Consider the following 15,187-nt stretch of genomic DNA (forward strand, 5'->3'; position numbering starts at 1 on the left):
CGGCCCCTGAGGCGATCGGCTCCTCCGCTCTGTCCCGGGCGAGTTAAACCGCTGTGGTATCGATTTCAGACTGAATAAACGGAAAGTTCTCCGGAAGGTGAATACGGAGATTGAGCGAAAGCCCCAAAGAGTCAAACTTCCTGAAAAAAAAAAAACCAAACCAAAAAAAATTACTCCTGGTTACAGAGTCCCTACAGCAGCATATTTCTTACTTGAGGATACATGTAAGTGCTGGGCGCTGAAAAAGTCTGGAGGGTTTTTGGGAGAGGATCCCCAAACCATCTGCCCTTCCTCTGCCAGGACAGCTTTGTGGAAAGCGCTTTGCTCTCATCTACCCATCCCTGGTTTCCTCGTTCTGGTGTGCCACAGGTTTCCAAATCCTAAATCCACAGATTTATACCTGATGGGATTCTGCTCCCCGGGTGGATTGTACCTGCCCAGCAGGACAGACACTTGCTGTTGGTTTTCTGATCCTCCCTCTGCACACCTGCTGCGCTTGTGCAGTTCCAGGTGTATGAGGAACACTGTCGGCTCTTGGGAAAGGATCTGCAAGACGCTCTCATATTTTAGTGCTTCTGTTTGCACTGCTCTGATCTGTTTCTAACAGCCTCAGTAAAAACTCTAGTTTAAAAAACACATCTGGTTTCTACTGGCTTGTGGGTTTGGAGATGAATTAATCAGTGTCCTTTCGCAAAGGTCGGAGCATGACCGTTTGGTACACATGTAAGTAAAACGGGATTTTTGTTTGTGGTGATCTTTTCATTATCTGCATTGGGCAGATTCTGGCATTTTACACTTTAACCTTTGAAGAGGTTAGCTACTTGGAGCAACAGCATTTCCTCCTCCACAAAGTAGTAAAGACTATATTGACGCTCTTCTTCCACTTCACTTGAGAGCAGACTCTGTCCAAAAAACCCAAAAGCTAGTTGGGGCCACCTGTCCACATGTCCCAGTTTTATTTCAGAGCCAAAAGAAAGTGAATAGGAAATAGAAAAAAATAACAAATCCTTCCCCAGTTGGTGGAGGTTTCATCACAGAGGTTAAAGATGTTCACTATGTCACCAAACAGGAACTGTTACTGTAGGTTAGCGTTCACCTAAACTTCCCATCAGCTGATACGCTTTCATGTATGTTTTGCACTTCAGTGTATTAGTACATGCCCTTGACTATCTTTAAAAAAATAACTTTATATTGTAAAATACTTGTGGCTTGGGCACTGGCGCGGACCTCAGGATGACTATGCTCTGAGCATCCTCTCTGCTTCTACTTGGCCTTGGACATGTTACATATTGCCTTTTTCTTCTCTGTGAATTAGAAACAGTAATTTGCTTCTTCCCATGTGTTGTTTATTTATACTATAAAAATTTAATCTCTCACTGTATGTTTTTTCACAGCTGATTTTGCCTCAGTGGGTATCTCTAGATGTTAATATAATGGAAAAAATATTTGACTGCTATGATTTTTTTATTGATTTCTTTTTTCCTTTCTGTCTATAAATTGCTGATAACATTCAGGAAAGCTTTTCCAGAACTTTAAGGAAGCCTTTGCCAGAGGTTTGTAAAGTGATTTGAGGTCTGCAGGATGAACATGCTAAAGAAGTGCTAAGGAAGAAGATAATAGCCTATGTTTATTACCTTGATACAATCCTTAGAGTCTCAGTGGAAAAAAAGTCATAAAGTGCTAAAGTGCTTGTATCCAGTTGATGGAAGTGGGGGTCTTACAAAACTTTATAATTCCCTCATTCCCCCCCCCCCCCCCCCGCCCCTTCATCCTGCTTTTCATTGATCGACTGCTCTCAATGTGCTGATGAGTTGCTTATTTCCAGTGCAAACTTGATTCACACAGCTTAATATCTGCATTGTAAGTGAAGCACTTTGATTTATGTTGCCTTATTATTTTTCTTCATGGTACACCATGACAGAAGGGTATTTTTGAAAAGCTTAACTGAAACCAACAGGTAACTCTCTGGCCTGCACTAGTTAGAAATTACCTACTAGGTATCAATTTAGTACACTTGGACTGCTTTTTTGGCTTGTACACAAATATTTATGGCAAAATAATTTAAAACCTATTGTAGCAGCGTTGCTGTGGCACCATGGGATTATTTATGTCTCAGAATTTCACCCCTTGAAATACAGGTTTTATTTCACAAATAAAAATCCATCTGTTCATTTCTGCTGAATGGACATTTTAGTACTGCGCAGTCCCACATTTACTGGGAACTGCTCAAACCGGAGGCCTTATTCAGGGCCCTAAAAGGAGAGGAAAGTGGAAATCTGTGGACACAGGGATGCACCAGGGCAGCTCCAAATGGGGCTTTTGGACACTCACTTTTCTCAGGAACAGCTTTTACAGAAAATAGATGTGGAGGAAAAATCCTAGTAATTTTAAAAGCATTGGAAACATATTTTTCTTTTCAATGGACATCTGTTGTGCTAAAGATAAAACAGGGCTTAGAAAATAATGATGGCTCTGTAGCTCCATCTTATTTTCACTGTTTGTACATACCCAGAACAGACCGTATTTGTCAAAAGTTTTGCTAAGCATTAGTAAGTGTTGATGTAAGTACAATATGCTGAAGTGTGCTTGTAGAAATCACATAATAATTCATAGAAATATAAGCAAAAGACGGAGCATCCACAGCAGTCTGGAGTTCACAGTGCTAGAAGAGAGCTCTTCATTCTCAGAAAAAATTATAAATGCTCCTGGAATGCTACTTCTGTGACTTTCGTTTGTCATCTCTAAGCTCATTGACTGTGCTTTATTGGCAACTACAAGCAAGTCAGTTACGGCATGAGGAATGTGCTGAACAAGGTCAAGAACATTTTAAGACAGTCATTTCTTTCTGTGGTAACATAAGGCATAGATGTTTCAACAGCTAAGTAAAGGTCTGAATGATGCAGGGTCAGCCTTAAAAGTGGTAGCCTTAAAAGAGTCATAAACACACAATGGCCCAAAATTTTCTACTGTTCAACTGTTTTTATAGCTGATTATTCCAGAGTGAACACAGGTAGTCAGTACTGGAAAAAGTCCTGTTGGGTTTGCACCTAAAGGGAGGAGAACATTGTGAAGCTTTTCTGAATATCCATTTCTTTGGTATGTCATAAACATGCCAGAAAAGCTCTTTGCAGTATGAAAATTTATTTTGGAGTCCAAGTGTTAAAATTTGGCTGGACTAGGTAGTGACAGTCTTTCTTACAGCTTCAGCACAAGTTGGACATAGTCCCTTTTTCTGGAAGATAAGATTATGGCCATTTTGTTTGTTAAAAGAAGTTTCATTGTGTGAGAATAATTCATATTTCCTAAGTATGCCACATTTCTTTAGTATGCCTTTTCTACAGTCGAAATGTGGCTGTGTCCTGTCCATCATCTGTCCTAGAAATGGCAAAATGAGTGGCAGAAACTATTTGTTAAAAATTGTTAAAATTATTCCACAAATGCTACAGGAAAGATACATTGTTTATGTGGTTGCATAGTAGTATATATAATAAAGTGAAGTATAATAGGGGAAAAAAAACAAACAATAAAAAAGATCAGTGAGGACTGTTAAAGGTCTTTTATTTGCATGGATACTTCACTTTGCCAAGTCTGATTTATAAATCTGTGTTTCTGGAACCCTAACTAAACACTAGTGGGATAGCATTTTCCCCATATAACCACATGCTAGAAGTGGAGTTTGCTCAACAAAACTGTCATCCCCCACCTCCAAAGGTCAGATACTTTCTTAGCATCCTGACCTAAGAAATTTGTTTTACATATCTAAGGCTCATAAAACAAAATAATTGCAGTCGGGAACAGGCAGAAGCATTCATGTTCTCTGAAGTTTAGACTGGTACATCACAACAGATACTGATTTCTAGAGACTGATAGTTTATTATTAGTTTATTTCTCATAATTAGTCTGTCTGTGTGCTCACATGGACTTCATGAGTCACATCTCAGCTCATTATCTTGGGAAACAGACCTATTATTTTTGAAAGCCATCCAGTCAATAAATTAGCCTGGAAGAAATGATAGTCCAAAACACCTTTTCAATAGATTGCTGTCATGCTTGGTTCCTATCAAAGAGAAGCCTGAATTTTTTGTCGTGACATATGGATTAACTGAGCCTTCCCTGCTGTGAGAAAACAAAAGACAATTGGTGATGCATGGAGCAAACTGATCTTAAAACAGAGACATCAACAAAGAAACATGACAGCATGAAAAGACAGAGTACAGTCTGCTGTCCACATTTACAAAGTCATTCTGTCTGTAACTCCAACATACATCCATTGTCTGTTTTTTTCTCAAAGTAAGTGACAGTGTTCCTTAACTATAGGATCTCAAAAAACCCTGCACCTCAGACAGAAGTAGGGGCATGTTAACCAGAGTTTCTTCTGGTCTTGATCATGCTTTCATGCTTGACATTGAGTCACAATAAGCTCACCCAATGTCAACAAGGAATAATTCTCCAAGCACAGTTCTGGTCTTTGCTCTGGCTCTCATTTGCTCTTCCCCACCACCGAGACAGTATGGAAATTTCAGTGTGATACAATAGAACAAGCTGATTTGTCGTATTTTCCCCTCATTGTTTATTCATGAATATGCCTTTTCCCAGATATAATTTGATTTTTTTCTTCTGTTATATGTGCTCCTGATGTATTTAAATAGTTCACCACATATCATTTAACATGACTTTGTAATTGCCAATTACATCTTTATGATGCATCTAGATACAATACGGAGGCATAACGCAGCTCATTCTTATCTAGTAAGACAGTGGCTCTGTGCTGGATCAGCTCACATCTCTCACCAGATACTGAGGATGAGAGACTTGTTAGGCTGTGGATAAGGGAAGGTCCCTGTCTGACAGCAGAAGTGTTGCAGCCATTGTGGCTTCCTTCTAGGATGGCAGCTTTATGAATTTTGAACTTCCTGATATGATGTAAAATTTTACTTCAGATTAATTTTGACCATTTTCTAATATTCTTGTTCAGATGGACTGAATTTGTATGTTGTTTTTTTTTACCCCTTACAGATACGAGCATTTTTGTTTCAGTGTCATTAGTAATAAATGCTTAGTATTTTCCTGACTTTTAGAGAAACAGATATTTTATTTCCTCTCTCTTTAAAAGTATATCTCTTCTCTGAAATTCAGGATATTTGTGTGAAAAAATTATCCATCCATTGTGCAGTTGCTGTCATACTGACTATTGCTTTTAAGTGTGATTGATTCTTAAAGAACAGCTAATAGAGCTCTTTGCCCACTATCCTCTTGTCATTGCTGTAGATAGAAAGAAACCTTTCAGCAAGAGAAACTATTGATTTTATTACACCTTGTTCAGACTGTCATCAGAATAGAACCAGAGAGCTTGATCCTTCCCTTACTAATTCCTAATTTACATTGGTAATTCCTCTAGCTTGTTTCTATGCAAAATAAGTGAGAGCAGCTCACACAACCTTCTGCAGATGGAAGGATTGGAACCATCATCCCTTAAAACACTGTCCCTCAAAATTATTCACAAGAAAAGCATATGGACTGTGTGACTTGCATAGAAACCCTGAGAAGCTAGAGGAAGAAAATGGTCACATCTTATTTTACCCACAAAGCCTTTAATTATTGATGAGATCTACCTGCTTACATAACTCCCATAATGTAAATATACCTGCATATCGCGTGCATTAATGGATTTGTCCTTAGGCCACCTTGGCAAGGCAGGGAGAATTTAAAGGGAAATTTGAAATTAAAACACAACCACCCAGTGCCTTAGGACATTGAGGTGAAATGCAAGTACTTAAATCCTGGCAGTACAGTGAGAATTGCAAGTCTGAAGCTCATAATGGCCATGTTTTTGATAGTGATGTTTCTGTAATGCTTAACATTCTGTTTCAGCTTGTGTCCAGAACAGTCTCTGTCTTAGAAGGACTCAGCAAATTTGCCTGTCCCATGCTGACATCCCTCTGTGCAGACTGCTACCTGAGATAACCTCTCCAGAAAACACGAAGCCAGTATCCATCTTAATTAAAAATTACGCTGGAGAATACAGGTCTCTATTCTTGCCCAACAGTTCAAAAGAAGAGATATTTCCTCAGTGTTTCCTGCACTTCTGCCAGTCTTCCTCTATGGAAGCACCTGACAAAGAAGAAATGGGGATGAGAAATAGGGGATTTCTGGAGAACTGCTGGGAGATAGAGGAAGCCAAGACAGAAATGTAGATGGATGGAGTCACTTTGAGCAGGCTCTGGCTCCTCAGTGCAGTGCAGCGTGGTGGAGGAACAGAAGGAGGCACTGAGCTGAAAAAGAGATAACTTGGTTCTGATCCCTCTTCTAAAGATTGCCAATTTATCTAGTGATCACTTGATGTAAAGATCAATCTAATCCCAGACTGCAAATTCCACATGGACAGTTATTTTTTCATAGGCCAATATTTAAGCCCAGAGGAAGGTGAGGTTTAGGAGATGTCTTTGTCTTTTGAATTTTTCTGTAGGATATTTTATATAGCTTCCTTGGTGATGCTGAGGTCCATTTCTTCTCCGCTGCAAGATTTGGTACTGCAACTCTAAGAGCTAAACAGTTTAAAGTTAATTTCCTTACAACTTTACAATTCTTCTCATGACTTCTCTTTCAGGTCACCTACGATCTTTGGAAGCAAGAAAATAAACCCGATGTCCCATATAACTTTAATGCTTAAGCTATCAAATTCTGGTTCCTGTGCTGCATTTACTGACTTTTAAGTAAGTGAAAACTAGTCTTAAGATGGACAGAATAGTTTATCAGTTAATAATGAATGATATCACTGCTGTGCTTGACACTTAAAGAGAGCAAATATAAAAAACACCATAAATTTGAACATTCCAGCTCAGTAATGTTGCAACAGACAAAATACATTGTAGCAGTTCAGAAAGCAAATTCCATTTTCCCTGAGAATTATAACAAAATGTATACAAAGAGAAACTGCTTTTCAAACTAGATTTTAGTGCATTGCTGTAATTCCTAGTAACAGGAGCAGATGTCCTGGGGGCCTGCTACCTAGTTCACACACACATAGTTATGTGACAGGGGAGGAGCAACACAGCTGCAGAGGCATCCCCCTTTATCCCTATCATGTCCAGACCGAGCTCAGAATGTCAATTGCTTATTGCTCTGGTCCAAATTATCAGCTATAATACAAGTTAATTGATGTTAAGTGAACGTTGTCTACCGTATCAGTTTAATGAAATTAAATGTTTCCGTCAAATTTTCCTGCCACGTACAAAAGTGGGAAAAATGCCATTGCAAGGAACGGCATAGTAAGAGTGAGATTTTGTTCTTCTGCAGTTGTTTAGCACGGCAAAATCAACTTTGCAATTGCTGATCAATGGCCAGTCTTTTTCTGCACGCATGATTGCTGGAGGTAAAGGTCTTGTAAAGAAAATTTAGGAGGCAACTTGCTGCTGATGTACAACGATAGAAGGTATTTTGCTCTTCTGTTAGCCCTGCAGTGCTAACCTTGGTAGATCTGGCTTATCAGTAAATATACGGTTACAAAAAAAGGTGCTGCTGTACTGAAAAGGAACTTGGCACATATGACACTTAGTTTTAACTAAACTATAAAAACTGATCATTTCCCATTGTCAGTAACAGTGTAGATAACCTCAGCTAGAAGGTTTGGACTACTTTGACACCGCTGGTGTAATTACTTATCCTATCACAATAGGTGGGTGCATGCAAATTTGCCTTTTGAAATTGTAGCTGGCCTTTGCTTTTATTCAGCCTCTAGATGTGTTTCTGTGAACTAAAAGACAAATATATTTCTCTCCTCAGAGAAAACATCATAGAACGGTGTAATGTCAGGGTTAGTTTGCCATTTTTTGGTTATTATTTATATTAGCATAAAGCTAAAGATCCCCAAGCAAGGTTCAGGATTCTATTGCACCCAAACACAAACTGAAAAGATTAATCCCACTTCAAGGAGCAAAAGGTTTAGCTGTTGGAAGCCAGTGAAAGTTAGTTAAATTGGCAACCTCCAAAGATATTTCATGTAGTTACTTGAGGTAGAACCCCATTTTTAGCACAGGAGTTACTAGAAAAAGATCAATGTGTTATTCTTGTACCTGAGGCTGCAACACACTATGGTTATAGTGACAGATTCATAATTAAAAGGCTGAAAACTAGCAAGGAACGTAGGATTGAAAGGCACTGCCTGGTGACCAAATCCAGTTCCTGTTATCACATAAAAACATATTTTAGAATTCTTTTAATGAACTTAGAAATTTCCACCATGTAGCTACTTTTTAATTTTGTACCTATTGCTTGTATTAGGAGGCTCTTCCAGATACACACTGCTTAAACACATGTGTGTGGCTGTGGCTAGTTTGGACTGGCTTGTTCTTACACCAGCATTGTCTTTCAGCTTTGCCAACATTCTTGCGTGTCCCTGATATTTATCCTGTCGCACCCCCCTTTTCATAGCGTGCTTGAAGAGAGCAGTCACATAACAATCTCTTTCTTCCCCAACCTTCATTCTGCTAGTTTAAACAGGTCTTATTTTTGCTCGTCTAAACAGATCAAATTCTTTCTAGTTTACTGGCTGCCTGTTCCCCTGTTCATCCTAATAGGCCTGCTCCATACCTGCATCATGTTTAATTCTTTTCTTCATACTCGTGAATAATCAAAATTGTCCGTGGTATCTCAGGCCTCCTGGTAGGAGCAATATATATTTACTGCTAATGTATCACTATATTCTAGGAGCACACTAATTTTTTATTCTTTTTTTTTTTTTTACTGCGTTATCATGTTACTGGCTTACAGAATTGTGTGAGCCACTCCATTTCTTCTCTTTGCGTGTCGTGGCAAATAAAGCAAAGATTGTTGTTATTATTAGTCCCCAAATGTATCAACTAGCTTCTTGTGGGTTTACATTTCATCCATGTCTTACTTCAGCCACAAAGTCATCTTGTTTTTCCAGCATGATATTATCATTCTCCTCAACACCTCTCACCTTTTCACCAGCAAACTTCATGAGGTTATGCCCATCATTTGTGCCATGTGCAGAGACAGTGCTATTTTTTTTCCCCAAGACTCATCCTTGAGAGATTCATTACTGAGCTTCCCATAACTATACAATTCCCTTTTGAACACAGCTCACCATTATATACTCTTTAGCTTTTCTTGTACAGTAAGCTCCTTGAGGTTAAACTAGTAATTTTGCACATGTAATAAATGCTTATTGAAGTCTGCATAGATAAGAGTTTGCATCTAAACAGTCACTAGTAACATAATGTTGAGTTAGTTTGGCATGATTTAGCTTCATAAACTTTTTAGAATTTCATACCACTTCCACTAATCTTTAATTATAGTAACCTTCAGAAATATTTTTGATTTTTAGACAAATTTTGAGGTCAGTCTAAAAAGCCTGTAACTGCTGACATTGCCTTTTCCTCCGGATATATAGGTGCTTAATTTATTATTGCCTTCGTACTTGAATTAATAAAACATGTGTGATTTGCAGTACTTAGTCCACCCAATGCTGATTTTGTTGGAGTCAAGACTGCCTTTCTGACTGTTATATATTCTTCTCAGACACTTTTCGTGTAAGTCTTTGTAGCAGTGTGGGTTTCTCCACAAGTTAATAATAGGCACAGAATTATTAGCTGGGGATTCCATTCCAACACCATTTTGTTGTTGTTGGATATGATCACGGTGCAACCCGTTAAGCTGTAGATAAACAGACATGCATGCATGTGTGAAATATTTAATTGCCACTTTCTTGCTGCAGTCCTGTGCTTGCTGTTTCATGAAGCATGGTCAGCGCATTTCCCATACTCAGAATGATTTTATTTGCATTTAGCAACAAATACTGCTGATGCTAATATCTGTCTCCCTTAAGAATTTAAAAAGAAAGCTTATTAAACCATTTTCAGTTCATCAGCTCCCGGTAGACAAGTGTTTAAATCCTGCCTTATAATATGTAAATACCTATATATATATATATATATATATATATATATATATATATGTGCATGGCAGTATGAGGTTAACTCTATGTATTAAAAGAGCTGTTTGAGGATATGTATTATTCTTTGAGAATAAAGGACATTAAATACCTTTTCATGTACAGTAGTTATTACAAAGAAGAGAATCCTCTTTGCTTTTCAAATATCCAAACAGGATCTGTCTACTGCTAACTTTCTTAATTTATTCTTTTAAGACAAATTACTAACGTTTGATATGAAAGAATGGGGGAAATCTTGCAAATATCCTCGGCTGCAGTGTGCAGGCATTGTCTTCTAGACTTGTCAGTTTAAAAGAAAGCTCACTAATAGTTTAGGAGTTAGGAAAGGATCTGGAGCAAAGTGTTTCAGCACCATGAGGGAAAAATATGCCTGTATGGGTTTTTTTTAAAGAACAGGCCTCAGTGAGTACTTTTGGAATATAAATCTTATCATGAGGCATTCCATTTCCTCATGCCTTTTGTCTCAGACTAAAGTCAAACTGAGAGGGGGTGTTTAAACAATACATTCGGGCACCTGAGTTTGACCCATTTTGGTTAAAACCAAATCTGGATAAAGCTTTGGCTTTGTAGATCACCTGGGACATTCTTGTCTATGGGGAGGGGACCCAGGAGGAGGGAAGGGGGAAAAAATCTTAACTTTCTGTCAAAATACAACAAAGTTATCTGAGTTTTAAAACATCTGGTTTATTTCTAAAAATATCTGAAAATATGGGTCACGTCTTGCAGTTTCTACTCATTCAAGTTATATACTACAGTCCACAAGTGTTAATAGGGAAAAAATAAATACAAAATATTAGATTTTTTTTTTTCTTAGATTTCAGTTTCATCATTCCCATGAAATTCTCCTGGTTTCTGTTAATAGTTGGTAAATAGATTTATAGTAGGTGAATTGTCTCAGAAGAAAAAAAGCACAGACAAATGCTCCTTTATGCTATGGATAAAGCACCTTTCAAAGGCAATAAAAACATGAAGAATAAGGAAAAAACTCCTCTTTCATTTCATCCCTCCCTCTTTCCCTCCAAGCCACTACATTAATTAGCTGTCTGACTGATTACTCAGTCAAGGACTTAAAAGATCAATGGTGACAGTAGCCAGGCAGGTAATTTAGAGGAAAAAACAGTAAAGTAATGCTCTAATGTCTTTCTGAGAATGAAGTGTGGTCTAGTTGTGTCAGCAGAACAGACAGAGAGGAAAGTTATACTGAGAAACACGCTATTGAGTTTCGGTTCTTCTGTGACAAATTACCTGAAAGTGTATTCCTGGGATTTCATTAGCTGCTAATTGGAAGCAAACAAACAAAGCATTTATTCCTTTGAATTTTAGTATTTTAAGTACCAGTGATGTGTTTAGCACTGTGTTAAACAAAGGAGAAAATACAAGCTTTCCAAGCAGCTCGCATCTGAAATACACGGGCAATTCCAAAGGGATGGGGAAACCCTGAGGAGGATTCTACTTCTGAGCACGTTTTTCTTTGATATGTTTTGCAACTGCGTTTTCGGTGATGTAGATGAGAGTTACTAGTTTTAACATCTAAAATCCAAATTTTGAGGGGGCTGCCTTCCCCAGAGGATAAATTAGAACGCTTCAAGTATTAGAGCTAGTTAAGAGTGTGGTTTTACATGCAGCGGTTGCTGGAGTGTTATTGTTGTCTGTTTTGTGTGATTGAGTTCATCCCTTTAGTGTAGCCCTGACACTCACTGAACTGTGCTGTGAACTAACTGAAAAATTCATTAGGTGAAATAGACCTCTTTTATCCCGTATTTTAATATTTTTTGCATTTATTTGTTTCCATTTTCTTAGAGAACAACTCTTTGAAATTTCCTACCCTCTGAATAGATCAAGAATATTTGAAAATCAGATTGTGTTGTCTACCTATGGTTGGTTTAAGTCTCAAAGGATTCTTTCTATTTCCTGACTTGATGAGCCTTTAAACACTCCGAGCACAAATACTCCAAACTTTTTGAAGGAGTTGCTTGTTCAGCTGTTTGCAGATTTTTCAGGTGGGTAACAGCATGTCCAAAACAAGATGACTAAGAAAAGAATTGTTAAAAAATAAATAAAATGTTTCCTCCTAGAAAATATTTTGTAATATTTTCACTGCTCTGCAAAATAGTGGATTGGTCTGAAGTTTCTAAACCTTAATCCTTTTCTTTGTATTGAGATGAAGCTGAAATAGCTCCATTAAGTTAATTTGAGTTACAACTGGCTCTAACCTGTGTAGGTCAGTGAAGATGCAACTTCCCCCCATATTTGTGATTTGAATTTGAATGTACACAAGTACACTAGATTAGCTACTCATCGGAGTGTCATTATCCCAAATCCAGAAATAGATAAACATACTCCTAGTTGTTATTGCCTGCCAACATAAAACTTACTTTAGGATTATATTGTCAATAGCATGTTCTTGCTAGGGTTTTGGTTAACTAATGCTAAAAAGAAAAGCTAAGAAATGAGATCAGCAGTCTTTATGTAAGTAATTGTGAATGTGAGTAACATTTTATTTTCTCAATCAGATGTAATAGCTCCCTACAGAAATATACTCCTGACTTGAATATAAATGGATTTCTACTTGTTCTGTCAAAAAGAAATAACTTTATGTGAACATTTTTTCCCCTTTAGAGTGATAGGGTCAAATTGTTCAGTACCTTTTTATTTTCCTCCCAACCCCTCCTGCCCTCTCCTCTGAATGAATCCCCAACATCAGGGAACACCAGAGTTTCTGTTATACTGGGCAAATGGGGAGCATAGTTGGTGACTGCTGGATGGGTAGGCTGGAAGGGACTGGGGAACAAGTAGGATGTTGGCAGTAAATTCCCACACAAGGCAAACCACCCATGCCCTGCCTCTCACTGTCATCTGTACTGGCACTTGTGCAGGGCAGGCAGAGCCACCATGAGGGTCCCAGTTTCCAGTCCCGGTCCCAGCCAGGTTTGCTCAAACACACAGCGCATTTGTTCATTATGCTTCGTGCGGGGGTTTGGCCCTTAGTGCCAGCTAATGTCTGTGGATGGCTGTGTTGCTACCAAGTAATGGAAGAGGGGTCACAGGGCAGAAATGCTCAGGAAGACAGAAATGAAACAGGAATTTCAATTCAGAGCTAATGGATGGGGTTTGGAGGCTTCTATTAGCAGAAATTATCACTGTATTAATGTATTTCAGGCTGTATTTTTTTACAGTTGAATGTGGTGTTATTTTCCTAGTTATCCATTCCCTGACAAGTGGTTATAATCAAAGCTGTCTGTGAGCACTATTATCAGAAACTTACTATTATGTGCAGTAGGAAAAAATATCGGGGAACAATGCAGTGCCAGAAAGCTATTATATATTTTAAAGATCTAGTGCAACACCAAGTATTTATTTATGTACTACTTTTACTTCCTGTGAAAGAAAATAATTTGAACTTAATTTTCTTGTCTTACCCAATTGCTTTAGAAAATGCACCTCCTGAAGTAAGTCCATAATTATGATTAACAACGCAGGCTAGATCCTCAGTTACTGTAAATTAGTGTTCACCCATTCATCGCAATGGAGCAATGCCAATTCATCACAACAGAGAGCTTCCCATGGCCTTGGTATGCTGCTTTACATCTTTAAGGGTATTAACGAACTTTCTTTAATACCATATCATCCAGAATTTACTCTGTCCAGAACAAACTTAGAAAAGGGATAAATCTAGCATTGTGGTCCTAAAAAGCTTTAAAATTATCTTGTAAGCAAAATTAATTGTTTCAGTGTATTCTGTTGATGAATTAAATCAACAAAACTGCTGTTGGTCTGTCATGTGGTCTGGCTCTGTAGAACAACTTTATTTTCTTTCTTAAATTTCAGGTTAGCCATATTCTTAAAAATATTACTGGCATAGCTCATACTTCTTATTGTGGGGGAAGGAACTCCAGTGAGACAGCACAGAAGGGAAGTAACTACCTAAAAACATTTATAGCTATGTAGTTGACAATGCAACATGAAGAAAATAAAAATAAATCACAAACTATAGGGATTTCAGGGTTAAGGGTATGAGTAGGCAATAATAAATTCAATTAATAAATCCTCAAGAAGGCTAAAGATTAATGAGATTTATTTGAGCAACAGAGTAATTCAATAAATTTCTGAAAACTCTCTGTTTCAGGCTGGTCTGCCATGGTCTCTATCCAATTGGCACTAATGAAAATGGTGGTCCAAGACTAAGACTAATGAAGAAAAATTCAGAGTTCCTGGAGATAGTCTGATAGACAGTTCACATCTGAAAACAGGTACTATCCCCGCAACTTGTTCTTTCCAAATCTCCCTTTCTCAGCATCCCCTCTTTTTCATCTTACACCTGGGAATTGAACAAAAAAAGTCCAAATAGGTTTTTGGAACAATCCTAAATCAGGGATACTGTGAAGACAAATGGTAAATGTCTGTTACCCCAGCTGCTAAGTTAATTACTGTAATGGGAAACATCTTGAGAGAAGCATTGCATATGGTTATTAGCAATTAACCCACCACTCCAAAAATCACAATTCTTGCTAATAGCAGAACACAGCACAGCCTTCCTAATTACAATCTCTGCACGAAAATTTCTTTATATCAGAAGGGAATGTTAAATCCTGTAACTAGCTACGATTTAAAAAGACGGGAAATTGAGATATTGAGAATTAGACAGAAAAATTAAAATAGAAAAGGGTGCTGTGTTACTGACTCAAAGCTGTGGGCACACTCATTCATGCTTGGGGATACAGAACAACTTTCACAACATCTTTCTAGGAAGGCAAAATCATAAATCAAAATTAAAATGTTAATGGGGAGGGAAATGTGCTTTAAAATGGAGAGGATAGGATGGAACATCATGAGAGATACCAACTTTTCTACAGAATTCTTGATCTGGACAATGTTGTAAACAATGTGCTGAATTTGGATTGCACTGGAATCTGTCAGAAAAATTTTGTGATCAACAAGAGAGGAGAGTAATGAAAATGATGTCTTTTCCATCCCATAGGAAGTCTCTCAGTACTACATGGAGGGCATGAGCTGTTTTTTTCTGTCTGTTTGTATTTTATGCAATTGGATTAGATTATAGCTCACCTGCACAAAGCCACCAAGAGAAACTGGTGCTTTAGCTGCTCAGTTCAGAAGCTGGCTTATCAGAGCCAGATGCAATTTAGTTTACTCCTTTCACCATTCAGGAAGGAAACTCTTGTCACCACATTCAGTGCTTGGTTTGGTGGTGGCCAT

This window comes from Athene cunicularia (genome assembly GCF_003259725.1).
Source record: "Athene cunicularia isolate RWA chromosome 9 unlocalized genomic scaffold, athCun1 chr9_part1, whole genome shotgun sequence".
In the NCBI taxonomy this organism is placed as follows: Eukaryota; Metazoa; Chordata; class Aves; order Strigiformes; family Strigidae; genus Athene; species Athene cunicularia.